This window comes from Giraffa tippelskirchi, chromosome 7, assembly GCF_054371585.1.
Source record: "Giraffa tippelskirchi isolate mGirTip1 chromosome 7, T2T-mGirTip1v1.2.pri, whole genome shotgun sequence".
In the NCBI taxonomy this organism is placed as follows: domain Eukaryota; kingdom Metazoa; phylum Chordata; class Mammalia; order Artiodactyla; family Giraffidae; genus Giraffa; species Giraffa tippelskirchi.
Genome location: NC_137281.1, coordinates 118,681,433 through 118,708,025, shown reverse-complemented (window position 1 = coordinate 118,708,025; position 26,593 = coordinate 118,681,433). Strand labels below are relative to the sequence as shown.

Here is a 26,593-nt window from a genome sequence, read left to right as displayed (position 1 = left end):
ACCCAGGGATTGAACTCAGGTCTCCCGCATTTCAGGTGAATTCTTTGCCATCTGAGCCAGTAAGGAAGCCTTTTTCATCAAATTGAGGGCTGCTGCTGCTGCTAAGTCGCTTCAGTTGTGTCCGACTCTTTGCAACCCCATAGACGGCAGCCCACCAGGCTCCCCCGTCCCTGGGATTCTCCAGACAAGAACACTGAAGTGGGTTGTCATTTCTTTCTCCAATGGATGAAAGTGGAAAGTGAAAGTGAAGTCGCTCAGTCGTGTCCAACTCAGCAACCCCATGGACTGAAGGAGTTCTGTGCTATTCCTAATTTACTGAGAGCTTTTTTCTTTTTTAAATCATGAATGGGTACTGGATTTTTCTTTCTTTCTTTCTTTTTTGCTGGCAGCATGCGGGATCTTAATTTTGTGATGAGGGATCAAATCTGTGCCCCCTGCAGTGGAAGTAGGAGTCCTTACCACTGGACTATCAGGGAATTACCTGGATTTTTCACATGATTTTTCTGCCACATTAATTTTTGTTCTATGGCTTTCATGTGTATGTTATACTTAGAGAATATCTCAATACAGGCTGGACACATTTCAAGTGCCCCATAGTCACATGTGGCTAGTGGCTACTTCATTGGACAGTGAAGATATAGAATATAGGCTTCTTGTCTGTCCAGTTTACCTTCTTAAAGCCAAGAAAAAGTTTCTTCTCTTAATAGGCACTCAGCCAAAACTTTTACCGATTAAATGGATGTCTCTCTTCTAATTGTGTCTGCAGCAGTTTTACGTTCCCAGCAGAGTATATGAGGCTTTCCATTTCCTATTTTCTAATGTTTGCCAGTGTAATGGCCTTAAAATGGCATTTGTGTTTTAATTTGTATTTCTCTGATTATTAGTGAAGTAGAGCATTCTTCCATATATAAACATACACTGTTTCCATTTTTCTATACAGTTCTCTGTTTTCTTCCAGGGGAGAGAATCTTATCTATTCTTGTTTGTTTTGTCTATTCCAAATTATAGACATTGTAAGATTTTTCTGTCAGTCATATGTTAAATATATCAACGTATGAACAAACCCCCTCATCTTCCATGTAGTCAGGCAATTTTCCTTTTATGGCTCTTTTCTTGTTTTGTTTGGTATTCTTCTGTATTTTTTCTCCTTTATTATTTTGTCCTTATCATTAAGGTTTTCCATCCATATGGAGTTTACTTTTGTGTGTCCTCTAAAGCAGTAAACTAACTTTAAATTTTTTTGAATAAAGTGAGCCAATTGCCCCAATTGTCTTTACTAAATAGTCCACTTTTCCCCATTGTTTTTTGATGTTCTTCCTAACATATTGCAAGTTTCCATATAGATATGCTCTATTCCTAATGAGCTTTCCATTCTTTGAAGACTATAGTTTTTGTCTTCTTGAAACAACATTATTCTGATATAATACTAAAATTGCATGTTTGCTCTATTACTTGATAGTGTGCTTCAACTCCTTGCTCTCCGTTTTCAAAAATTTCGTAGTTATTTGTAGATATTTATTTTTTTAAACAAATTTCAGATAAAGTTTTTTAAAATTCCTATACCTTATCTTTGTATTCTTTTAGAATATTGATTGCAACTGCATTAGTATAAATATTATTGTGTGAAATTATCCTATTCTTTAATATGGGGTGTGTGCTAAATCACTTCAGTCATGTTCAGCTTTTTGCAACCCCCATGGACCGTAGCCCACCAGGTTCATCTGTCCATGATATTCTCCAGGCAAGAATACTGGAGTTGGTTGCAATGCCCTTCTCCAGAGAATCTTCCAATCCAGGGGTTGAACCCACATCTCTTATGTCTCCTACACTGGCAGGCAGGTTCTTTACCACTAGTGCCATCTGGGAAGCCTGATATGGAATTGAAATAGAAGAAAACAATAGAAGGGAAAAGACTAGAGATCTCTTCAAGAAAGTTAGAGATACCAAGGGAACATTTCACACAAAGATGGGCACAATAAAGGACAGAAATGGTATGGACCTAACAGAAGCAGAAGATATTAAGAAGAGGTGGCAAGAATATACAGAAGATCTATACAAAAAAGATCTTCATGACCCAGGTAACCATGATGGTGATCACTCACCTAGAGCCAGACACCCTGGAGTGCAAAGTCAAGTGGGCCTTAGGAAATATCACTACAAACAAAGCTAGTGGAGGTGATGGAATTCCAGCTGAACTATTTCAAATCCTCAAAGATGATGCTGTGAAAGTGCTGCACTCAATATGCCAGCAAATTTGGAAAACTCAACAGTGGCCACAGGACTGGAAAAGGTCAGTTTTCATTCTAATCCCAAAGAAAGGCAATGCCAAAGAATGTTCAACAAATAGAACATTTCTATTTATTAGAAAATTTCTATTGAATTGCCTTGTTCTCTTCTTTTATTCAGATTTTCTTTTGTCATAAAGGTTTATGCATTTTTAGGTTAATTCTTAGATTCGTTACTATAATGGTTTCTTAGGTAGCTTATTTTCTTTTCATTTTCGGATTTAGTTATTGCTGATATAGAGGGAAGTTTTTGATTTTTTTACATATTCATCTTGTATCCAGTGATCTGGATGGACATTCTGGTTTAGTAATTTATTCTGTTGTGTTTTTATATAAATGATTGTACCACCTACAAATGAAAATTTTGTCTATTTCCTCCCAAGTGTTGCATCATTTCTTTTTTTCTTTTGTTATTGAATTGGCAGGAACCAGCAGTACTTGGTTGACCTATAACTTGTAGCAAGCATTGCTGTAATTTCTTTCTTTTGTTTTTGGTTCATTAATGTAGTAAATTGATAGATTTTTGATGTCGAACTTGGAAGGGGTAAATTATATTTAATTACAGTGTGTTAGAAATAATACACTGATGGTTTTAGTCAATGAATGTTTTCTTTAGGTTTTTGGTGTCTGTACAAGTGAAATTGGTATATATTTTTTCCTTTTTTTACAGCTCGCTCTCAGTTATAGCATAAAGGCATTATTCATAAAATGAGCTATATAACTTCCTTTTCCTATTTTCTATTAAAAAATTGTATAAGATAAAAATTATTTGCTTTGTTACAAGACACTTGTAAAAATCACCTGTCAGATCTTTTTTATAGAGGAGGGGTGGTGATAGAGCAAAAACTGATGGCTGGATTTCAAATTCTTTATTGGCAACTGCATGTGTTTTATATCCATGTGTTTTCCTGTCGTAATGTTGGCATTTTATAACTTCATAGGAATTTATCTATTTCCTCCAGGTTGTCAAATTATATAGAGTGCATTTGCTTATTTTTTGTTTCTTTTTAAAATATCTGTTCTTTTCTGCTTCTTTCTATCTTATCCTTTCTAGATTGATCTTGCCAGCATCTTGCCCCTCTTATTAGTCTTTGGGGGGATTTGCTAATGACATTTGCTATTTTACTGTTGTTTCTCTTTTTCTTTATTTCACTGATTTTTTTTAACCTTTTCTTTACTGTTTCTGTTTTTCTGAACTTATTCCATTGCTGCTTTTGTCTAAATTTTTAAGCTAAATGATTCTCATTTATTTTCATTCCTTCTAGCTTTTATGTAAATATAATTGAGACTTTAAATCTCCCTTATAGTATTGCTTTGATTGTAAGTTATATAGTTCTGCATTTAATGCTTTTATGTACCTCATAATTTCCCTGGTTATCTTCTCTTAACTCTCAGGACTATTTGACAATATGTACTTAGATTTCTAAACTAAAATATTAAGGTATGATTTTATTATAAATGTTTTGTTTTATTTCATTGTAGACAAAAACCACATAGTATAGATGTTCATCTTCAGAATTTATTGGTCTTCTTTGTGATTTAAGACATAATCAACTTTTGTGAATTTTTATATATGCTCTTAATGAAAGTTTATTCTTTGCCCATTGACTATAAAGGTTGTATATTTAGAACAAAATTATGCATACAGGTTTCTCAGGGGGCAGATAAGGTGGTCTGGTATTCCCATCTCTTAAAGAATTTTCCACAATTTGTTGTGATCCACACAGTTAAAGACTTTAGCATAGTCAGTGATGCAGAAGTAGATGTTTTTCTGACATTCTCTTGCTTTTTCTATGATCCAGTGGATGTTGGCATTTTGATCTCTGGTTCCTCTGCCTTTTCTAAATCCAGTTTGAACATCTGGAAGTTCTTGGTTCACGTACTGTTGAAGCCTACCTAGCTTGGACAATTTTGAGCATTACTTTGCTAGCAATTGAGATGAGTGCAGTTGTGCAGTAGTTTGAGCATTCTTTGGCATTGCCTTTCTTTGGGATTGGAATGAAAACTGACCTTTTCCAGGCCTGTGGTCACTGCTGAGTTTTCCAAATTTGCTGGCATATTGAGTTCAACACCTTCACAGCATCACCTTTTAGGATTTGAAATAGCTCCATTGGAATTCCAGCACCTTCACTAGCTTTGTTCATAGCGATGCTTCCTAAGGCCCACTTGACTTTGCACTGCAAAATGTCTGACTCTAGGTGAGTGATCACACCATCATGGTTACCTGGGTCATGAAGATCTTTTTTGTATAGTTCTTCTGTGTATTCTTGCCACCTCTTCTTAATATCTTCTGCTTCTGTTAGCCCCATACCATTTCTGTCCTTTATTGTGCCCATCTTTGTGTGAAATGTTCCCTTGGTATCTCTAATTTTCTTGAAGAGATCTCTAGTCTTTTTCCTTCTATTGTTTTCCTCTATTTCTTTGCATTGATCACTTAGGAAGACTTTCTTATCTCTCCTTGCTATTCTTTGAAAATCTACATTCAGATGAATATATCTTTCCTTTTCTTTTTTGCCTTTCACTTCTCTTCTTTTCTCAGTTATTTGTAAAGCCTCCTCAGACAACCATTTTGCCTTTTTGCATTTCTTTTTCTTGGGAATGGTTCTTACCACCGTCTCCTGTATAATATCAGGAAGCTCCGTCCATAGTTCTTAGGCACTCTGAAGTCTATCAGATCTATTCCCTTGAATCTCTTTGTCACTTCCACTGTATACCTGTAAGTGATTTGATTTAGGTCATACCTGAATGATCTAGTGGTTTTTCCTACTTTCTTCAATTTAAGTCTGAATTTAGAAATAAGGAGTTCATGATCTGAGCCCCAGCCAGCTCCCAGTCTTGTTTTTGCTGACTGTGTAGAGCTTCTCCATCTTTGGCTGCAAAGAATATAATTAATCTGATTTTGGTATTGACCATCTGTATTGATGTCTATGTGTAGAGTCAGTCGTCTCTTGTGTTGTTATAAGAGGGTGTTTTCTATGACCAGTGGATTTCTTGGTAAAAGTCTGTTAGTCTTTGCTCTGCTTCATTTTGGACCCCAAGGCCAAACATGCCTGCTGCTCCATATATCTCTTGACTTTCTACTTTTGCAGTCCAGTCCCCTGTGATGAAATGGACATCTTTTTTGGGTGTTAGTTCTAGAAGGTATTGTGGGTCTTCATAGAACTGTTCGCCTTCAGCTTGCTTGGCATTAGCATAGACTTGGATTACTCAGATATTGAATTGTTTGCTTTGGAAATGAATAGAGATCATTCTGTTATTTTTGAGATTGCACTCAAGTACTGCATTTCAGACTTCCGTTGACTGTGAGGGCTACTCCATTTCTTCTAAGGGATTCTTTCCCACAGTAGTAGATATAGTGGTCATCTGAATTAAATTTGCCCATTCCAGTCCATTTTAGTTCACTGTCCTAACATGTCGATGTTCACTCTTGCCATATCCTATTTGACCACTTCTAATTTACCTTAATTCATGGACCTAACATTCCAGGTTCCTATGCAATATTGTTCTTTACAGCATCAGACTTTACTTTCTTCATCAGTCACTTCCACAATTGGGTGTTGTTTTCACTTTGGCTCAACCTCTTCATTCTTTCTGGAACTATTTCTCCGCTCTTCTCTAGTAGCATATGGGACACGTACTGACCTGGGGAGTTTATCTTCCAGGGTCATATCTTTTTGCCTTTTCATACTGTTCATGAAGTTCTCAAGGCAAGGATACTGAGGTGGTTTGCCATTCCCTTCTTCAGCGGACCATGTTTTGTCAGAACTCTCCACCATGACCTGTCCATCTTGGGTGGCCCCTACATGGCATAGCTCATAGTTTCACTGAGTTAGAGAAGGCTGTGATCCATGTGATCAGTTTGGTTAGCTTTCTGGGATTGTGGTTTTCATTCTGTCTGCCCTCTGATGGATACATTTATATCCAAAGTCAAATTGGTTCTCTGTTTATTTCTTGTTTCACATTTCTTATAGTCTTCCTGATCTCTCTGAAATTATAACAATGTATATTTTAGCTTCATTTTCTGTTCCATAAATTTTGCTTCTTCTGTACCAGTTAATCCATCTATAGATTGTATCTCTTTCATAGTTCTCATGCTTCTCAGATTCTTATAATGTTTTTATTGTTATCTCATTTTTATCCTTCTGGAATGTGAGCTAATTTGATTGATAATGCTCTCATGGAAGAAGCACAAAAACCTAGGTTTTACACTGGACACCTTGGGTGAGCTTAGGGTTGTTTTAGAGAGGATGCTTAAAGGAGGAGCATCTCAGTTATACTAAACTGAGTTAAGCCATTTCTTGTTTTTCCCCAGGTATTGGTCTTCTTTACCAGTAGACCACTGTGAAGGGATGAGATAGAAAAATGGAGGAAGGAAGTTTCCCTGATACTCTGGCTGATACATCTGTTTAATCATCAAAGTCACCAAGTGAGTGAGCAGTGAATGCTACAGTCCAGTGAGTATATTCATGCTCTTGTAGATGTAGCTTTTGTTGTTTTGTTCTGAAAGAGTATTTTTTGACAGTCTCTAAGTCTCTGAGCATTTCTTTTTATGCTCTGGACATACCCAAAGCAAAATAATGGGATCTGAGCATAGTGCAACAGAAAACTAAACTAGGAGTCAGAAAAGCTGGCCTCTGTTTTTTTATCTGCCGTGGGCAAGCCATTTCATCTTTTGAGAGAAGCATTTCAATAACAGCCAGTCTTGGAAGATGCTAAGCAATTTTACATGAATGTGATCCTGTATTTTCTTTCCTTCTCTCTATCCCTAGATTTACAATGTACATTAGCACTAATGGAGCCTTGTAGGAGAGAAACTTGTTAAACTTGTTTGTTTCCAAATTTCCCAAATTTATTTGACCTTGAAATCTTGTACCTAAGAACAGCATATTAGAGTCTGGGCAACTATTGTCTGGGGGAAAACTTTAGAAAATATTACTCTACAAACTCAATTTTCTCATTGTGAAAATTGTACTATATGAACTACATATCGCTCCTGTTGGTTATTTTGCATCACTTGCCCTATTCAGAGTTTTTTTCTCCTTGCCATGCTTCTTCTGATGTCCCAGTTCTTTAGGTTGTAACTGCAAGTGACTCAAGATATTAGTCCCCCACCCCCAGCCCCACTGCATTAATGACATATTAATCAGGTGAAGTTCTGAGTATCAGAAAATTTTCAAGACCTGCCCCAAAGGAGTGATTTACTAATGGTGGAATTTCAGGCACCGTGACAAGTGCTTCACAAAAGATTGCTGGATCCATGGAGCTTTCTCATTGTCCTTCCAATAATGTCGTCTGTTTAGCTACCTCCTTATAAGACCAGCATTATCTTCCTCTAAGTAAAGGGGCAGGGAGTGAGCAGCCTCCAGTTACTGATCCTTTCTTTGAACCACTTAATGGATATAAAAGCTCAACTTTACAAGAGGAACAGTTGTTATTCCCTCGCCTAGATAATGATTTCTTTATCCAAAATGTCTCCTTTGTACCTTCACGACAATAAAGTGGGAAAAATGGATTTTTTAAAAAAGTAATTACACAATTGAACATGTGATAAATCCACTTAATAGGCAAGAATTATCTGCTTTGGCTGCCTTCACAGCCCAAACTCACAAGGTAATTCACAACTTATTCATTGGAATTCAGCTTTATCTCGTAACATGGGGCTTGATACTGAGACCGACTTATAACAAACTGCATGTCTTTCCTGTGTAAGGTGGTTCCCCAGAGCTTATCAAGCACTGTGGTTACCTAGTATTATACCTAACCTGGTACCACAACACAGAAGGGAGATCTACCCTCCCTGGGTATGACATCTCCCAGGGCACATGGGTTTGGACCTGGACTTCATTCTACTGAACCCTGTCATGCTAAGTGGATGGAGAAGGGGATTTGTAGCTGGATCCCTTGGATCTCATTCCTGAGTGAATTGCTTAGCTCTTCCTCGTCAGTCAATCAACCTTCCATCTAAAACCAATATATTTTAAATATTGATTGTTTGTATCCACCTGTTTTTCTTGGCAAAGGTAAGTTATCATTATTGTGATGAAGAAAAATTTTCTTCCTTTTGGCGACTCAGGAAGCGGGTGACAGAAGAAAAGTAGATAGATGTTGGAGTCAGAGGGAAAGCACCTCTGAGACAGGAATATAGTTTCTTGACCAAAGGTCTACAGCAACTGTTAGGAACACTGCTTCACTGTTCTGTTAATATAACTTCATCTTCATACATTATACATGCTCTCTCAAAAGTGATGGAGTCAAAGTCCAAGGTGCAAGGTGGTACAGAGAAAGGAAACTTCAGATTTTATCTTCATAAAACAAAATCAGACATTTACCCTAATATGTACATATTATTTCCTAAAATGCATCATGAAGAAAACTAGTTTCTTAAAATAGCCCTAGCATGAAGGGATTTCTTGAGGATCACAAGGCACTTTGACGTATTAAAGGCTTTGAGAAAAACTGCAGCTACTCAGCTCATTTTATTATATGTAACCCAGTTCTTCCCAAATTTCTTTTGAATAGATCTCTGTGGTTATGTTTATACTTTGGAAAGTGTTGGTGTAGAAAGAGACATAGAAATTATACATAAAACATCACCCAAGTTAAATTTATCCTCCAAGCAACATGAATTTATAATGTCCTAAAAATTGTTTAGTTTAGACCATTCAAACCACCCCCTGCCATGTTGGCAAGAGACAGGGAGTGATGAAGGATCTGTTTGACTAAATCTACTGCCCAAATTCACTGGATAGGAGCCAGCTCTAGACTTGTCTTTGGGTCTATGTAGACATGTCTCCAACATAATAACTTATAAGTTGCAGAGCGATTTAGAGGTAGGTTAGGTTTCTTTTTATCCCATGATTTGTTTCAACCTTGACCCTGTGAAATTGCCCTTTTTCAGGAGGAACTGGTAATGAAATCAGTGCTATCACTCAATTGCATATCCTTCAAAAGGCCATGGAAAAAGTAAATAGGAGAGTTTCTATGAGAGAAATTTCAGTGTAATATTTTTAGGTATAGCAAGCCAAGGAATTATACCATTTTGTAAAAACCACTATAAAAATAAGGAACTCAAGAGAGCCTGTGAAACTTGTCTTACTTCAAATTTCAACAACAATACTACAGATAGCTTAGAAAATTCTATTTTGAGATGAAGCTAGTCTTTTATAATATTATATCAAAAAATTAGAGCATGACACTTGGAAAAAAGCCTAACAATTCCTGGACCTTCTCTCATCTTGGTTGCTCTGCATAATATGTTCAGGGGCCAGTGAAACTGAAAGTGGAGTTGTTGGTGTTTATAATATTCTTTTGAAAAGCATTCACACTTTCTTTCAAAAACTTAGAAAAAAAAAGAATCTTAATTAATGATTTTCAACCAGAAAGGCTTTTGCTCCCTAGAGGACATTTGGTAATGTCTGGAAACATTTTTGGTTTTCACTACTTGATGGGGAGGAAATGTTACTGGTATCTAATGGGTAGAGGCCAGAGATGCTGTTAAAATTCCTAGAATGAACAGGACAGCCCACAACAAAGAATTATCTAAGCTCTAAATGCCAGTAGTGCCAAGGTTGAGAAATCCTACTCTATCTAAATGATGTCTTGCTTGATCTGGTATCTCTTACAACATGTACTAAGTCTGAGAATTTATTTGCTAATTAAAAACAACCAAATTTTGATTTAAAATATATAAGGATAAGGGACTTGGAATTTTATATCTAGCTGTTCTGGAAATGTAGCCATGTGAAAATAAGCATAAATATCACTCAGCTGCACCCTGTTAGTTCTTCAGACATGGAAAATATACTCTCAGAAGCATATAAATTAAAGGCCTAGTGCTGTCTGATGTAGTCTGTGATCTGCTCATTATGCTCATCACCACTACTAACTGAATAAAACTTAAGTGATGTTCTCAATGCATGGAAATGAATAATTTTAGTCTTTGTTTCCCCCATAAATTTAACATCTAGTAATAGTGCCAAAGAAACCATACACAAGAAGGTAAATATGTGCTTGCACACGTGCACACATACAACTACTCCTAATGACAGTGCAGTTTGTGCTGCGCCTAAATTGTTTGCAAAGTATGGAAGCAATTACAGAACAAATTCTGGTTCTCAATCTGCCTGTGTAAAAGAGGTCTGGCTCAGAGGCGCTTCAGAGTTATTTATGGCAGGAGCAAACAGAACGGCTTAACTATGCAGATAAACTTCTCATTCTTTTATGTGAGGCAGCAAAATAAACACCTTAACAGTTCATGGTTTCCAGAGTGCATTAGTTAATCGGTCCAATATCATTCTAATTCTCCTCATAGCTCATTGAATTGGAGCCTGTGAGCAGATAAAATGTGTCTTTAGCTACCATGTACTTATTCCAATGGCTCTATGGTTGATGGATGACTTTCTGATTTTTTGAAACAATGCCAGCCCAGAGCCTCGTGGTGGCTGCACAGTGCCTGAGATCTCTTGTTGTGCTTTGGGGCGCGAGGAGGGAGGGGGCTCTGTAGTACGAGGTCTGGCTCAGTCATTTTCAAAATCAATACTTGCTCTCCAAGCCTTGGATAATTTAGAGAACATAATTCAGAATTCTCCCTTTCAGCATGTATCCTCCATCAAAGGGGTGTTTTCATCCAGAGTCAGCACAATGCTTCTGTGACCCAGGAATGTATAGATAAGGTTAAAAAGAAAGAAAGAAATAGTGCATTTATGTTCTCCTTCTCTCTCTTTCCAAGCAGGTTTTGGTCCTAGCATATGTGTTTTTGTATGCCTCATTGTGAATATTTTTAGAGAACCTAAATTATGGTGTCTCATGGTATTATTTCATATTTAAGGCTTTTGGGGGGTGTTTTCCATTATAAACCCTTAGCCTAAGGGATGTCAGCCTCAGATAATTTATTCCCAGCAGGTCAGATATAGGATACAAAAATTTCAGCCCAAAGGCTGTCAAATTGTGCTTTTCACCTCTTTTCAGAAAGTACCATCAAAGTAGTGTTTTTGTTGCAGTGATAAAATTTTGTTTTCCTGTGCACAGAAATAATAGGCTTCATTTGCTTAAAAATCAGCATGACACCAATTAATCCTTCAGATTCTATTCACTAGGTTTCTCTAAAAAAGGAGCCTCAATGGAAAACATCTTGGTCATTTAAGTACAAAGAGCTTGAGATTTTATAGCAATTTTCCCAATACTAATTACATTTCATACTATATATCATATGCATGGCTTGCAAAACCCTATTGATTTTAATGGATACTAGTGGATTGGGAACAGGTTATTTTATGACATGTTATGTTATAGGACCTCTATGAAATATCTGGATCTTAAAATGTGGGCACAGATACACTCTCAATTATCCACAAGTGGATTATCCACTTGGTCTATTATCCACAACATATTTTAAATTAAAGCTGCTGTCATTAGGTGACTCAGTAGCCCTAGGCCAATTTCTATCATCAGTTTTCTGTGCTGCAGGAATGCAAAATCATTTCAATAGCCTTTGCTAACATGATTAGTAGGAATATACTTTTGGAATTGTTGCCAAAAAATGTAAACATAAAAGACTCATAGATTATGTCACATTTTGGATTATCTTTGTAACAAATGCCTTCCTTTAGCAGGAAAAATCAAGAGACCAATTACAAACATAGACTCACATACATATTGTTAAGTGTAAACTGGGAAATAAGCATAGTCTTGTACTATCTGTAAATGATTGGTTAAATAGTTCAGGCTGAAATGCCACCTGCTTTGTGGAGCCTTCCTTCATTTTGCCGTTCAGAGTTGTTCACTTCTCCCTCTGGGGCATCCTTGGGTACCAAACAAGAGCATAGCCTTTGGAATTAGAAAGAGCCTGAATTCTGATTCTATAACTTATCAACTGAGTGGTCTGGAAAGAGAATTTAACCTTGCTGGACCTCACTTTCCTTATATTTAAAAATGGCCTTAATAATATCTACCAAAACAGTATAATGTATGTAAATTCCATAGTATGGTGTTTGGCAAATAACAGGCACGCAATACATGCTTGTTTCTTTCCTGTTCTATATCTATTTTTCATTAGATTCTGAGTTCTTCGGAAGCAGTGGTCATATTTAATTCATGTTTGAACCCCCCAGCGTTTAGTAAATTATCTTATATGTAGGATTTAATAATATTTGCTCAATTAAACTGTGAATTCAAATTGTCTTTTGGTTTTATATCTGAAATAAATTGTAATACTTTCAAATTTCCACAAATCTGTTAAAATTATTTTGCTACTAAATTCATAGAATAAAAGCTCAGTCAATGGATATCAGCAATCAGGCATAAGGTTTTTCTTAAGTAAAAGTTTACCCTTAAGAATATTGCTAACATATATATGGCTATATTATATACACACTATGCATATATGTAAATACATAATGTGTGTATTATATATAAACAAAGACCAAATACCAACCAATGTTAACAACAGGAAAGACTCCTTAGCAAATTCACAAATTGTTTTATTGCTTTTAGAGTTATTCTCAAGGATATGTGTTGAAACAAGACTTTTTTCCATAATTAAAATAACATGTATTTTAAATTTACTATGTTTTTCATTTTTCAATTGGGAACACAATACAACAAAGCTTTCATGGACTTACAGTCTTAGCTAAAACAAATGTCCTTAGTGTAATAAACAATTAATTAATACTGAAAAATCAGAGTTTTTTTTTTACTGTGTTACTTAGCCATGAACTTCAGCTTTCTCTTTTCATATGTGTCCAGCTGAAGTAAATACCATAGTCATTCCTTAGATGCTGCTGCTGCTGCTGCTAAGTCGCTTCAGTCGTGTCCGACTCTGTGCGACCCCATAGACGGCAGCCCACCAGGCTCTGCCGTCCCTAGGATTCTCCAGGCAAGACTATTGGAGTGGGTTGCCATTTCCTTCTCCAGTGCATGAAAGTGGAAAGTGAAAGTGAAGTCGCTCAGTCGTGTCTGACTCTTCGCGACCCCATGGGCTGCAGCCTACCAGGCTCCTCCGTCCATGGGGTTTCCCAGGCAAGGGTACTGGAGTGGGGTGCCATTGTACCTTCTCTGTCCATGGTACTGAGTGGTTCCTGTGGCATGGATCAAATATTACAGTGAAGTCAAGGTGGCATAATTATGCTTTTACATCACTGAGTGTTGGGCCTGGGTGACTGGAAATGTAACAACAATGTCATTCTTTTCAATGTATTTATTTAATTTTTAACTACATACTCATTTAAAAACTATAATTATAGAACTAAGATATGCTTTTAAACATAGTAGAAATGTGTGATATAGAAAGTTTGTCATTTATTTAGGCAACCATATTTTTATTTAGGGTTCATTGATGCTAAAAGCAAAATGGACTGAGAGAACTTTTGGATATAGGTTTTATGTCAAATTTGTAACTATATTATGCAGAGATTTGTATGTGAATCTTTGTAAAGAAGCATTCATGTTTGTATATGTTTCCAACATCTGCGCATTTAAATCAGCAACAAAAACATCAGAGGCATTTGGGCTTTTTCTACTAAAATTTTTCTTATTTACCTTGACATTCTGGGTAGTTAGATTGAAGATGGTGTTCCTTTTATTTCAGAAATGAGAGATAGTACCTGAAAACTGTGTTACATTCATTCTCACCAACATAGTTCTAATGAAAAAGACAAATAACTGGGTCTCTTGATTGCCTGCATGCAATAGCTTAAATACATAAGTGCACAGTAACAGTCTGTGAATAACATATCAGAATGAATATGTTCAAGTGCAGTAGGCTGAGTGAGTTGTATGGGGTCAGTGTTGTGAATGGGGGTTAATTTCTGTTCAGTCAGGTGAGGTACAAATGCATCAACTTTGCTGGAAAATGGTTCCAATTGTGGCTGAATGGTCTTGTTACCTGCGGGATACAAGCAGCCTATTATTTCATGTTTTAAAAGACTTGTTCAGGTTTGACCATTTGGATGGGAATCAATACAACTGAGGATGGGGACAAACATCAGAGATCACACCAAGTACACCATTGAGACCAGCCAGGTCCATGTGCCCTTAATTTCTCCAATAATCCAGGAGACAAAAACCCCTTTTGGTCTGGCAGCACCAGGAGCTAGATGGCCCGTTCACTATTGTAGGCATCACGTCATTACTGATAAGATGATTCAGGATAGGAACAAGAGCTAGCAGTTTTTTGGCTACCTAACTCTTCCTAAGCCATGACTGAAGTAAATCAGTCAGGAGGAAACCAAGTTATTCCTCAGTGAATTTGGGCCAACCAGAATAGCAGTCCGGAAAAGGTTAAGTTATTAAATGTGTCTTTGTAAGTGATTGCTAAAAAATCTGCTGAAATTAGTCAGAAACATGCAGGTTCCTCTGGTTTTGTGGTAGGAGCTATAAAGGAATGAGGCAGATTTTCCACTGTGGTTTTTGTAAATAACTTCTTGTTCATATATTGCAAATTTATTTTAGTTGTAGAGGCATTTATGTAAAATTATGATACATGCCAAATAGGAACATACCTTCAGGCACCTAAGGAAGACTCCCAAATCACAGGCATTGAATTATTGGGATTTCATTTAACCTATATCTGAATCATTTGAGTCCAAAGATAGGCTTACAGTGGTCAAGTTTTCTATGAACAAAATGAGAGCAAAAGAGAGAGCCATGATATTTTTTCAAATTATTTAAGTTTTGCAACAAGCCAAATAAAATTTAGTAACACCCTAACTGGTACAGTTTTTTCATACTTTGATTTTGCTAGGTAATGGCCTGTCTCTCCACTTTACATGGCTTGGGGTCTCTCTGACATTTTCAGTGCAAAAATGTCTACCAAACCTATTGGACTTCAGTAAGAGTTGATAATAAGTTCCCTTTGCTGAAATGGTCTTTTTTATTTGATGAAGTTGTATGGAGTTGCACAGCAAAGTAACCTCTTACAAATCAATCCCCCAGTTTTCCCCTAGGCATGTACTGGAATGAGTTTTGATGCAGTTGGACCCTCCGTCCAAACAGTGAGTACCATCTGTGAGCTTCAGACTTGTAGAAAGATGACCCTGGGAAAATGAGTTTTTATGTTCCTGATTTAGTCTTCAGTATTCATCATGCATACCTATGGATATTAGTAACTGCAAAAGAGAAATCCTAACCATTTGGTCCCAAATTTATCTGTATATGAATCCAGTGCAATGACTACTCCTGAGGACAGTGATGGGCAGGAAGGCCACTGACCATTCCTGACAATTCTGCTTTGCAGATTCCTAGAGCCACCTTCTTGGCAAAGTCACTCATTATTGAAGATTTATTATAAAAAAAAAAAAAAATTAAAAGAAAGAATAAAAAAGCAGTCTGTTAATTGTTTGCTTGTGTTCTGAGATGGCTCATGAAGTAGAGAGGCAAAACATGAAAATTCTTATCTGTATCTATATAAGAAGTAATCAGTTTTGTAAGAAACTCTATGAAAAGTTAGAAAATAAATAAGTGCTAAAAAGGGATAATTTATTAGAGTTTGTTGAATTGTCTAAAACTTCATTTAGATAGGACTGTATAGGACAAATTGAGTTAAGTTGGCTTTAAAAAATCAGAGGTGTTTTGTCTGTCTATTATAATTTGACAGCATTTAAATTTCTACTTTTATCACAGTTGATCTACAATGATTGTATAAGAGCATAGCAAAATTATTTTAAGGAACTGGGCATTTTCAGGTTTTTTTTCTTGGAGACTACTTTGTATTTTAGACATCTCCATTATTATTCCTTAAATGAATCTGTAATTCTTATATTCAAGTAGGAAAATGCTTCTAAGCCTCTCCACTTTATGCTATAGCAAAAGTGAAAATGCATTCTGGTATCCACCCCACCTCCCCCACAGCCCAAGTCACTTTGTGGCCCTCATATCTCTTAAACCACCTGCTAATCATAACAATTGCTAATTTGAGCCCTTTTAAAGTCACTTCTGGTGACACTGACAATGCCGTCTAGTTTGCAATGGCCATGTGGTCAGTCCCCACCCATCCTAGCAGGCTGCTGCTGCTGTGCCTTTAGCTGGGGTCTCCATTGTTCTCCCAGCCTCTGCTGACCATAAGCAATTCCTTCTTTCCTAATCTCAGGGGATCTGCTTCTTTCACAATGGGGGCAGGGCCGTTTGCTTTGTGTGCAAGATAATCTTCCCTAGAATTGTTCACATATGCAAACATACACATAACAAAACCCGACTCCTCAGATATGGCGGGATATATGGGTACACACATATACATACACGTATATTTTGATATTATCCAGAAGGATCACTTATCAATCCTGCCTAGCTATTTTTAAGTCACTCAATAATATCAGTTAATTTCAATTATTTGGATTTCTTCTTGCCTTTTTTTTTAAGTTGTATATATTTTTTTCTTCTTACACATGGCAATGGGAATTTTAAGCATTACTAAGCTCTCCTTCACTTTAAGTTTCTTGAAACCCTTGCATACCCTGCCCAAGGCTCAGGAAAGTATTTTGGGAATGAATTGGAGAGATGGAGGTAGATGCATGTCCCTGGCTGTGATGAATGATTAGGAATTGAGGAATTGACCACCTAAGCTCAGCAGGTCTGAGCTCTACTTGGGAGCATCCCTTGACTCAATAGCAGGTAAAATTTACTGGATTTCAATGTCTGAACCTTTGCAATTGCACTGTGTACTCCACTTTGATGGATTTAAAGCTGGTCATTATGTTACAGGGCAGGTTGTAGCAGGAATAAAAGCAGGTCGTTTCAGCCATTTTAATCAGGAGACGATGTTACTCTGTTGTCATTAAAGCTTGCCATATGCCATAGAAAGGGATAGAAACATACTCTTGACTTTTAGGACAGATTTTTTTTTTTTTTTTTTAAAGCAAAACTGATTTTGAAAGGAGACAGAAAGTAAGTGATCTAATAATACACATATTTTAAATATTTTTCTGCCTCAATAAGGTGGGTTTTGTATACTCGCTTTGGGATTCTGTCTTTCCTTTTCCTTAAAATGCTGAAGTAAATTAAAAACCGAAAAGCCCCTGCTGTGTCGTTTTGGTTGTTCTGATAGGAGCAGTGGTGCTCCGGGCTGTGGAGAACGTCGAGACCGCCCCCTAGGCGTTGGCACATGACATGACAGGAGGAAGCGGCGGCTGTTTGGTAACTGGCTGCCCGTGTCCGTGTCCAAATGCACACACAGCGCTGGGTCAGCATCTCACACAGTGACTGTCCTCTGCCCGCTGTCTGAGAGTGAACTTGAAGGAGTCTCCACTTTCTACAGCAGTTTTACTTCAAGGCAGCTCAGGGTGCCTGTCTTTGTGTCCTTAGAACAAAATTGCTGTGGAGTATGATGTTGAAATTAAAATGAAATGTTCTCTTGCAGTGGTCCATGTTGGCCTTACTAAGGCTTTAGGCATGTGTTCTGTGGTTCATCCTGTGCCTCCTGTGCTCTGTGCTTTCACTGGCGCTGGTCTTATCTGGATGGGAGGGTCACACTCTTGACATCTTCCTGCTGGGCAAGGTTGTTTGCCCTACAAAAAGCTTGAATGCCTCTAAACTTATGGTCTAAGACCCAAGGAAGTCACTTAGGAGTAAGGAAAAGGTAACTGGACTTAGAAACCAAAGGTTCCAGTGTTAATTCTGTCTCTGTTGCTTGTGAGCTGTGTGACTCTGAGCAAATTATTGTGCCTCTCTGAGTTTCAGACTTTTCCTCTACAAAAGAAGAAATTTGATCAGATATTCTCTATGCTTAATTCCAATTATAAAGTCTGTTTTTGACCCAATTATTGAAGATTTTTGTTTTAAACTTTGCCAACCATGTCAGTATAACACTTTATAGAATTCTTGAAAGATCCAAATTGATAAAAAGAACAGAGTGTATTTGTTTGTTTGTTTGTTTGTTTGCAGGGTCAAATCTACTGGCTGAAACCAGCAAAAAGTCTGATTAACTCTGTGGCATCTTCATAACTAATTTGAATTCCCATTTGATGTTAGTTACTCCTCTAGTTGTCCAAATTGATCAACTCACCCCCAACCCCCTATTCTGGCTGTCACCTTCTACCCACATAGATCACCAACCAGGTTGATCTGAAGGGTGGTTATCTATCCCCTCTTTCATCCCCATTGGCCAGTTGCCTGCTCACTGATGGACAAATGGTCCTTCATTCATGGGGTTACTTGAGGGCAGCTTCTCTAGGTTGGTAGCCCATAGAGTCACTTTTCTTTGAGGCCAGCTCATCGGTAGGTGCTTGTTTATAAAGCTATCTGTGAAAAATTTATTTTTGTTTTTGAAAGCTGCTCTGATGCAAGCAATTGAAGTGAGGGGCCTGTATACCTTCCTGGATGGGGATAACAGGGAACTCATCAAGGGGTTGCTTGTGATGAGGTTGAGGAATCAGGCCACGGTAAGAGCAGAGAGGGAAATGCCTAATGCCTCAACAATATGACCAGTTTGGACTTTTGGAAAACCACCTTCCTATTCAAGGGTGATGTTTTTCTTTCTAGTGATAGTAATGATAATAATTATTAATGTTTTATTAATAATAATAATAGAAGCTACTCTCCCTTTCTCAGTTAAAACTCCACCTTTATATTTTAAGCCTCTGTAGTTTTGCCCAAACTGATTCATTTTCCTGGAAACCTCTGAACTTGTCTGGGTAGCAAGGTCGCAGATCAAAGCTATTCTGAGCAGGTATTCTGAACACTTCCAGCAACCTCTGACACTGCAGTGATACTTTTTTGTTATTTAATTATGGCTGATAGTGAGGTGATAGACATTGACGTGGCTAAACGGTTGTTAAAATATTGAACTATTTATATTCTGGTTGGTAAATAGCTACATCCCTGGGCCCCCAGATTTCCACCCCCCCCCCATTGCCCTATACCACCTTTGCCCAAGCCTTGCCAATTTCCAGCACTCAGCAGTTAAGACTTTCCCAGCAAGGGTAGGAATTTCTGGCACCCCAAAGTCATGGCCAGCCTTTACTAAGTGGTTGATGCCTGAATCTTATAGATTGTTGATTATTTTTAATATCATGAGTAAGTGAAAGTTGCCCAGTTGTGTCTGACTCTTTGCAACCCCCTGGACTATAGAGTCCATGGAATTCTCCAGGCCATAATACTGGAGTGGGTAGCTGTTCCCTTCTTCAGGGGATCTTCCCAACCCAGGGATCTAACCCAGGTATCCCACATTGCAGGTGGATTCTTTACCAGCTGAGCCACCAGGGAAGCCCTTTAATATCATTTGCTGCTGCTGCTAAGTCGCTTCAGTCGTGTCCAACTCTGTGCGACCCCATAGACAGTAGCCCACCAGGCTCCCCTGTCCCTGGGATTCTCCAGGCAAGAACACTGGAGTGGGTTGCCATTTCCTTCTCCAATGCATGAAAGTGAAAAGTGAAAGTGTAGTCGCTCAGTCGTGTCCAACTCTTCACGACCCCATGGACTGCAGCCCACCAGGCTCCTCTATCCATGGGATTCTCCAGGCAAGAGTACTGGAGTGGGTTGCCATTGCCTTGGTGTTTATTCTCATATTTGTTTCTGCTATTAGACTGTAGGTCTTATTTCCAGTTCCAAAACTGTGTAGCATTAACTGAAGTGGTTAATGAAATGAATTTTTTGAGTGTTTTTTTTTTTATGTACCACACTCTGGGCTAGGTGATTTACATACGTAACAAAAAGTTGTTGCTAATATTAATTTCTATTTCATTCACATTATTGGATAAGACTCAAGGCAGGATACCACCCAGTCTTGTGTTACACATGTCATGGATTATTTTTGCTAGTGAAGTTAGATTGTCCTGAGAGAGGATGAGCCTCAAGAGATGGAGGGAAAAAAATAGTTTAACCAGGTGTCTGTGGTGGGGTTGGGGTGGGGTGAGCAGCAAGAAGTCATGAGCTAGTTCCATGCAGCATCCCAAGTGTCTTTCCCATGATGTTGGGAGGTAGGTAGAATATGGGTGATTATTGAACTCTAAAAGCTATAACCTTTTCTGGTGGGTAATCTGGGTGCCTTCTCTGGCACAGAAGAAGCCAAGCTTACTATCATTAAATATCCTACATGGTCCTAGACAATGAAACCTCAGGAATTATAATCATAGGCCAGGGTTAGAAAATTTACCCTTGTCCTCTGGTGCCACAAAAGCCCCATATTCTTCTTTAATCCCATAGAGGAATTGAAAAAAAAGAACATCCAAATGACTGAGGTTGAATTTCCTGGCACTATAGAGAATAGGGGCCTTAGAGACTGATTTGAGATTTGATTTAGAAAAAGAAAGAAATATGACATTTCTTTTATCAATATGGCAAACACATACTAGTAGCACATATATTATTTCAAGAAATAAGTAATTAGGTTTGAATCTCTAGCTCACATGCTACTATTGGGCCTTTGGGATGTAAGCTTCCTCCTTTATGGCAAGATTTTTGGTCAACTGATCCTTTAGGGGTAAATTTTAGATGCATGTGATCCATACTTGTAAAGTCATCCTGTGGCTCTGTATTTATCTGTTTTTCTTTTAATACCTTTAGGCAAATTATTATAAATAAATAAACCTCGGTGTTAAAAATGTCATGTGGATTTCAGATCCCAAACCTAATATTTAACCATGAAACTGTTTAAAAGCTGCAATTTCTTGGTCATTTCCAGAGAATTGCCTATTAGGGAAAAGTTATTTAAGCTAAATGTATCACAGAAGCAAAATAATTCTTTCCAGGACCTCATGTCAGTCAAGTAGATAACCCTTTTGGTTATATATGGCTTTTGTTTGGCTCACTTTGACTCATAATATGATCATGGATTTATCATTCAGGGAAGTGTGTGTAGCTGTGAATATCATATTTTTGGATGATTTTTTTTTTAATTGACGATACCTAGGAAGTAAAATGATCAAGTTGGGACAACTGCAAAGTTGTAGAAAGCAGTCTCTACTTCAAGTCATAATAATACCTTATATAAAAATTTCCTTTCTATTACCAGGAAATGTCACACTAATTCTGAGAAATAATCATGGCAGGTATTAATATACCTATCTCTCAGAAAAAGAAACCCAAAAACTCAGGTAGGTTAAATTATTTTGGATGACACAGAGCTTAAGAGAGTTGAGAATTAGGCTGGGAGAAGGTTTGGTCTTTGTATTCTTTCCTCTGGTCCATGGTCACTATAATGGGCAGGTTACAGGGAATATATAGGTCACATTGACTTGACAAGAAGAGGGGTGATAAATTGGGGCCAGTATAAAGTCCATGTAAGCCATTGAGCATGTGTCCCAGGCATAGGCTTATGAGGGCAGCAAGGTGGGAGATTGCAAGTCCTGAAACTTAACTGAAACATGGGCAGAGCAGTGCCCAGAACATAGACTGGTCCAGCATGCATGAAGTAAGCCATACCCTTTTCCACAGAGGCTCTGTTGTTTTCAGGGGATGTCTCATTTCTGTCATTCATGTGTTTCTCCATTATCCTTTGTGCTCTTGCCATTTGTTAAGTCTTTTCGCAAAGAGGATTCTGGGGGTGAAAGTTATAGCTCATGTGCAATCTCTGTACAGTATAGAAGACACAGTGAGGAAAAACATGGCACAGAGTACGGAGTCAAGGCTGGAGTGCTGCTAGGAATTCATGTAGAGAGGGCTTTCTGCTTCTTCCTTGTACTCACTCTTCACAGGCTCTTTGGGTCAAAGAGGACACAGTGCAACATTAGGAGTCAGTCTCAGATATCAGCCCTGATGGCTCTGAAGACATCTCCAGGAGTCTTTGTGCAGACATAATACAGCCAAATACGGCCACAGCTCTTCTTGGTAGGTCACCTGGCACTTTGGGTTGCAGTTCTATCAATATAGAAACGTATGTGCTTAGCTCCATGATGGTAGAGCAAGAATCTTGGATGCAGTGTGACATGATGAATGAGAGCACAGATTTTTATTCACACTGGCCTAGATTTAAATTCCTGCTCTGGCTTATAGTAGCTCTGTGGTCTTAGGAAAGTTTCTTTGTTTTTTCTCTTTTGGGGTAATTTTAATCTATTCTTTTTTTTTAATTTATTTTTTTATTAAAGGATAATTGCTTTACAGAATTTTGTTGTTTTCTGTTAAACCTCAACATGAATCAGCCATAAGTATACATATATCCCCTGACTTTTGAACCTCCTTCCCATCTACCCTCTAGGTTGATACAGAGCCCCTGTTTGAGTTTCCTGAGCCATACAGCAAATTCCCATTGGCTATCTATTTTACGTATGGTAATGTAAGTTTCCATGTTACTCTTTCCATACATCTCACCCTCTCCTCCCCTCTCCCCATGTTCATAAGTCTGCTCTCTATGTCTGTTTCTCCATTGCTGCCTTGTAAATAAATTCTTCAGAACCATTTTTCTAGATTCCGTGCATGTGCATTAGAATATGATATTTCTCTTTCTCTTTCTGACTCACTGCACCCTGTATAATAGGTTTAGGTTCATCCACCTCATCAGAACTGACTCAAATGTGTTCCTTTTTATGTTTGAGTAATATTCCATTGTGTATATGTACCTCAACTTCTTTATCCATTCATCTATCAATGGGCATCTAGGTTGCTTCCATGTTCTAGCTATTGTAAATAGTGCTGCAGTGAACATTGGGATACATGTGTCTTTTTCAACCCTGGGTTTCTCAGGGTATATGCCTAGGAGTGGGATTGCTGGGTCATATGGTGGTTTTATTCCTAGTTTTTTAAGGAATCTCCAGACCGTCTTCCATAGTGGCTGTATCAATTTACATTCCCACTAATAGTGCAAGAGCAAACCCTTTTCTCTGCACCCTCTCCAGTATTTATTGTTTGTAGATGTTTTGATGATTGCCATTCTGACTGGTGTGAGGTGATATCTCATTGTGGTTTTGATTTGCATTTCTCTAATAATGAGCGATGTTGAGTATCTTTTCATGTGTTTGTTAGCCATCTTTATGTTTTCTTTGGAGAAATATCTGTTTAGGTCTTTTTCCCACTTTTTGATTGGGTTGTTTGTTTTCCTGGTATTGAGTTGTATGAGCTGCTTGTATATTTTGGAAATTAATCCTTTGTCAGCTGTTTCATTTGCTATTATTTTCTCCCATTCTGGGGGTTGTCTTTTCACCTTGCTTACTTATAGTTTCCTTTGCTGTGCAGAAGCTTTTAAGTTTAATCAGGTCCCACTTGTTTACTTTTGTTTTTATTTCCATTACTCTAGGAGGTGGATCATAGAGGATCTTGTTTTGATTTATGTCATTTAGTGTTCTGCCTATGTTTTCCTCTAAGAGTTTTATAGTTTCTGGTCTTACATTTAGGTCTTTAATCCATTTTGAGTCTATCTTTGTGTATGGTGTTAGGAAGTGTTCTAATTTCATTATTTTACATGTAGCTGTCCAGTTGTCCCAGCACCATTTATTGAAGAAGCTGTATTTGCCCCATTGTATATTCTTGCCTCCTTTGTCAAAAATAAGGTACCTATAGTGCATGGGTTTATTTCTGGGCTTTCTATCTTGTTCCATTGGTCTATATTTCTGTTTTTGTGCCAGTACCATACTGCCTTGATAACTGTAGCTTTGTAGTATAATCTGAAGTCAGGAAGCTTGATTCCTCCAGCTCCATTCTTCTTTCTCAAGACTGCTTTGGCTATTTGGGGTCTTTTGTGTTTCCATATGAATTGTGAAATTTTTGTTCTAGTTCTGTGAAAAATGCCGTTGGTAATTTGAAGGGATCACATTGAATCTGTGGATTGTGTTTAGTGTTATAGTCATTTTCACAATATTGATTCTTCCTACCCAGGAACATGGAATATCTCTCCATCTGTTTATGTCATTCTTGACTTCTTTCATCAGTGTCTTATAATTTTCTGTGTACAGTTCTTTTGTCTCCTTAGGTAAGTTTATTCCTAGATATTTAATTCTTTTTGTTGCAATGGTGAATGGGATTGATTCCTTATTTTCTCTTTCTGATTTTTCATTGTTAGTATATAGAAATGCAAGTGATTTCTGTGTACTGATTTTGTATCCTGAAACTTTCCTAAACTCACTGATTAGCTCTAGTAATTTTCTTTACTATCTTTAGGGTGTTCTATGTACAGTGTCATGTCATCTGCAAACAGTGAGAGTTTTACTTCTTCTTTTCCAATCTGGATTCCTTTTATTTCTTTTTCTTCTCTGATTGCTGTAGCTAGGACTTTCAGAACTATGTTGAATAATAGTGGTGAAAGTGGACACCCTTGTCTTGTTCCTGGTCTTAGGGGGAATGCTTTCAGTTTTTCACCACTGAGAATAATATTTGCTGTAGGCTTATCATATATGGCCTTTACTATGTTGAGGTAGGTTCCTTCTATGCTCATTTTCTGAAGAGTTTTAATCATAAATGGATGCTGAATTTTGTCAAAGGCTTTTTCTGCATCTATTGAGATTATCATATGGTTTTTTATCTTTCAGTTTGTTAATATGGTGTATCACATTGATTGGTTTGCATATACTGAAGAATCCTTGCATCCCTGGAATAAACCCAAACTTGATCATGGTGTATGAGCTTTTTGATGTGTTGCTGAATTCTGTTTGCTAAAATTTTGTTGAGGATTTTTGCATCTATGTTCATCAATGATATTGGCCTGCAGTTTTCTTTTTTTGTGTTATCTTTGGTTTTGGTATCAGGGTGATGGTGGTCTCGTAGAATGAGTTTGGAAGCGTTCCTTCCTCTGCAACTTTTTGAAAGAGTTTTAGAAGGATAGGCATTAGCTCTTCTCTAAATGTTTGATAGAATACTTTCCTGCACTTGGAGGTCTGTTGCTAAAAGTAAGGTTTACCTAAAAATAGATTTGTTCTTGGAAACTAACTTAAAAGTTCTGTCCTGCTTCCTTTTGCACAGGTCAGATTTCCACAGCCAGGCAATTTTCCAGACAAGGCTGACCTCATGCTCCTCCTCAGCCTATGTTTTCTGTGGCCTTGTTATCCAGATAACTGCTTCCTTTCTCCACTTCCCTCTGGCCTCCAGATTATCTCAGGGAGAAACTCTCATTTGGTTGGCAGGGCTTTAAGAATGAATTGATGAAGGAGAGGATGTGGTGCTTTCCAATTGGCCCTCCATGGAATCTAAAGTAGTGCTGGGGACTGGTTCTACCTTGATTCCAAAAGCCACTACTTCCTCCTTTGGCTTTTGAAAGAGTGATGGAGCTTCCGTTTACTTTTCTTTTTATATCATGAAATTTTCATTGATTTATTCATTAGTCCATATGTTGAACATTCACATATATTTTGAGCAGCCACATTGTGCCAGGCTGTGATGACACAAAGTTACTGAGGCAAAATTTCTGTCTTCAAGGAGCTCATTGTCCAGTGCATTGTAGGACTTACTGTTCCCTTCATTGTAGGGAGCAAACTCTTCCTCTATGCTTAGGCTTTGATCCTTTCACTACCAGCTCTCTCCTTGTGTCACATGGCCAGGTCATATAAAACTTCTAAGACTAAGTTGCTGTTTTCCCAGGAAGCTTTTTATGGTCACCCCTACTCTGCACCTTCCTCTGAACACATGTAATATGTTTCTTTGCATGGTGTTTATTTATACATGTATCACATAGTTATTTATATATATATGTCAATAGTCCTAAAACTGTAATCAGGTTTATATATAATAGGTGCTCAATAAATATTTGTTGAACATTGGACAGATATTTCTGTCTTCCATTTTTCTAAAAGCTGCTTTCAGCTAAAGTGAGGTTGAATGGCTGCCAGGAAAAAAACACATTAGGTTAGTCCAGGGTTAGTGAAATGAAAATCTTGGAAGTGATAGTGCCATACCCCTTTGGGGCTATACTGTGAAACATATGCGTAAATGTAACAGTGGCACATTGTATCATGGCGTGTGAAAGGGGTAATATGTAAAATCACTTGCTCACATCCCTTGTAGAAATGAACTGAGTCTATAAATACAACACAATTCCAAATAACCAAGCAGAAAGATACAGTCTTCTGGTAAAATGTTAAGCAAAAAAAAAAAATTCCTTTTTTTGGTTTCATTTCTTGTTAGAAAGTGTGCCAAAATGTCCACTTCTGTGGCTCATGAAATGCATTAGAAGGATAATGCTGAAAGCTGAGGTCTTGTAGTACATTTGGCTCAACATTTTAAACTTTGGTTATGATTACACTGTACCATGGCCATAGATATAAAGGTATAGGAGATTGGGTTGCATTTATATTGACCCCAGGCTAAATCTTTTCAGATTTTTTTTTTTTTTTTTTTAATGGAAACCCATGGTATTTCATTCTGTGTGAATAAGACTTGCTAGGGGAATAATGGTGTTCAAGAGGATTAGGTCTGAGTCTCACTTCTTTCCTTTCTATGGGAGCCTGGATGTCTCTAAG

The 26,593-nt window shown here is 37.6% G+C and overlaps 1 protein-coding gene across 1 annotated transcript in view; it reads left to right on the top strand.

Annotated features, from left to right (window-relative positions):
- UNC13C (unc-13 homolog C) overlaps positions 1 to 26,593 on the top strand; it is a 1,717,543-nt gene that overhangs the window by 336,834 nt on the left and 1,354,116 nt on the right. Inside the window, exon 3 of the mRNA XM_081513848.1 lies at positions 6,598 to 6,739. The gene's annotated coding sequence lies outside the window, so the exon portion shown is untranslated. The remainder of the gene's footprint in view (positions 1 to 6,597; positions 6,740 to 26,593) is intronic.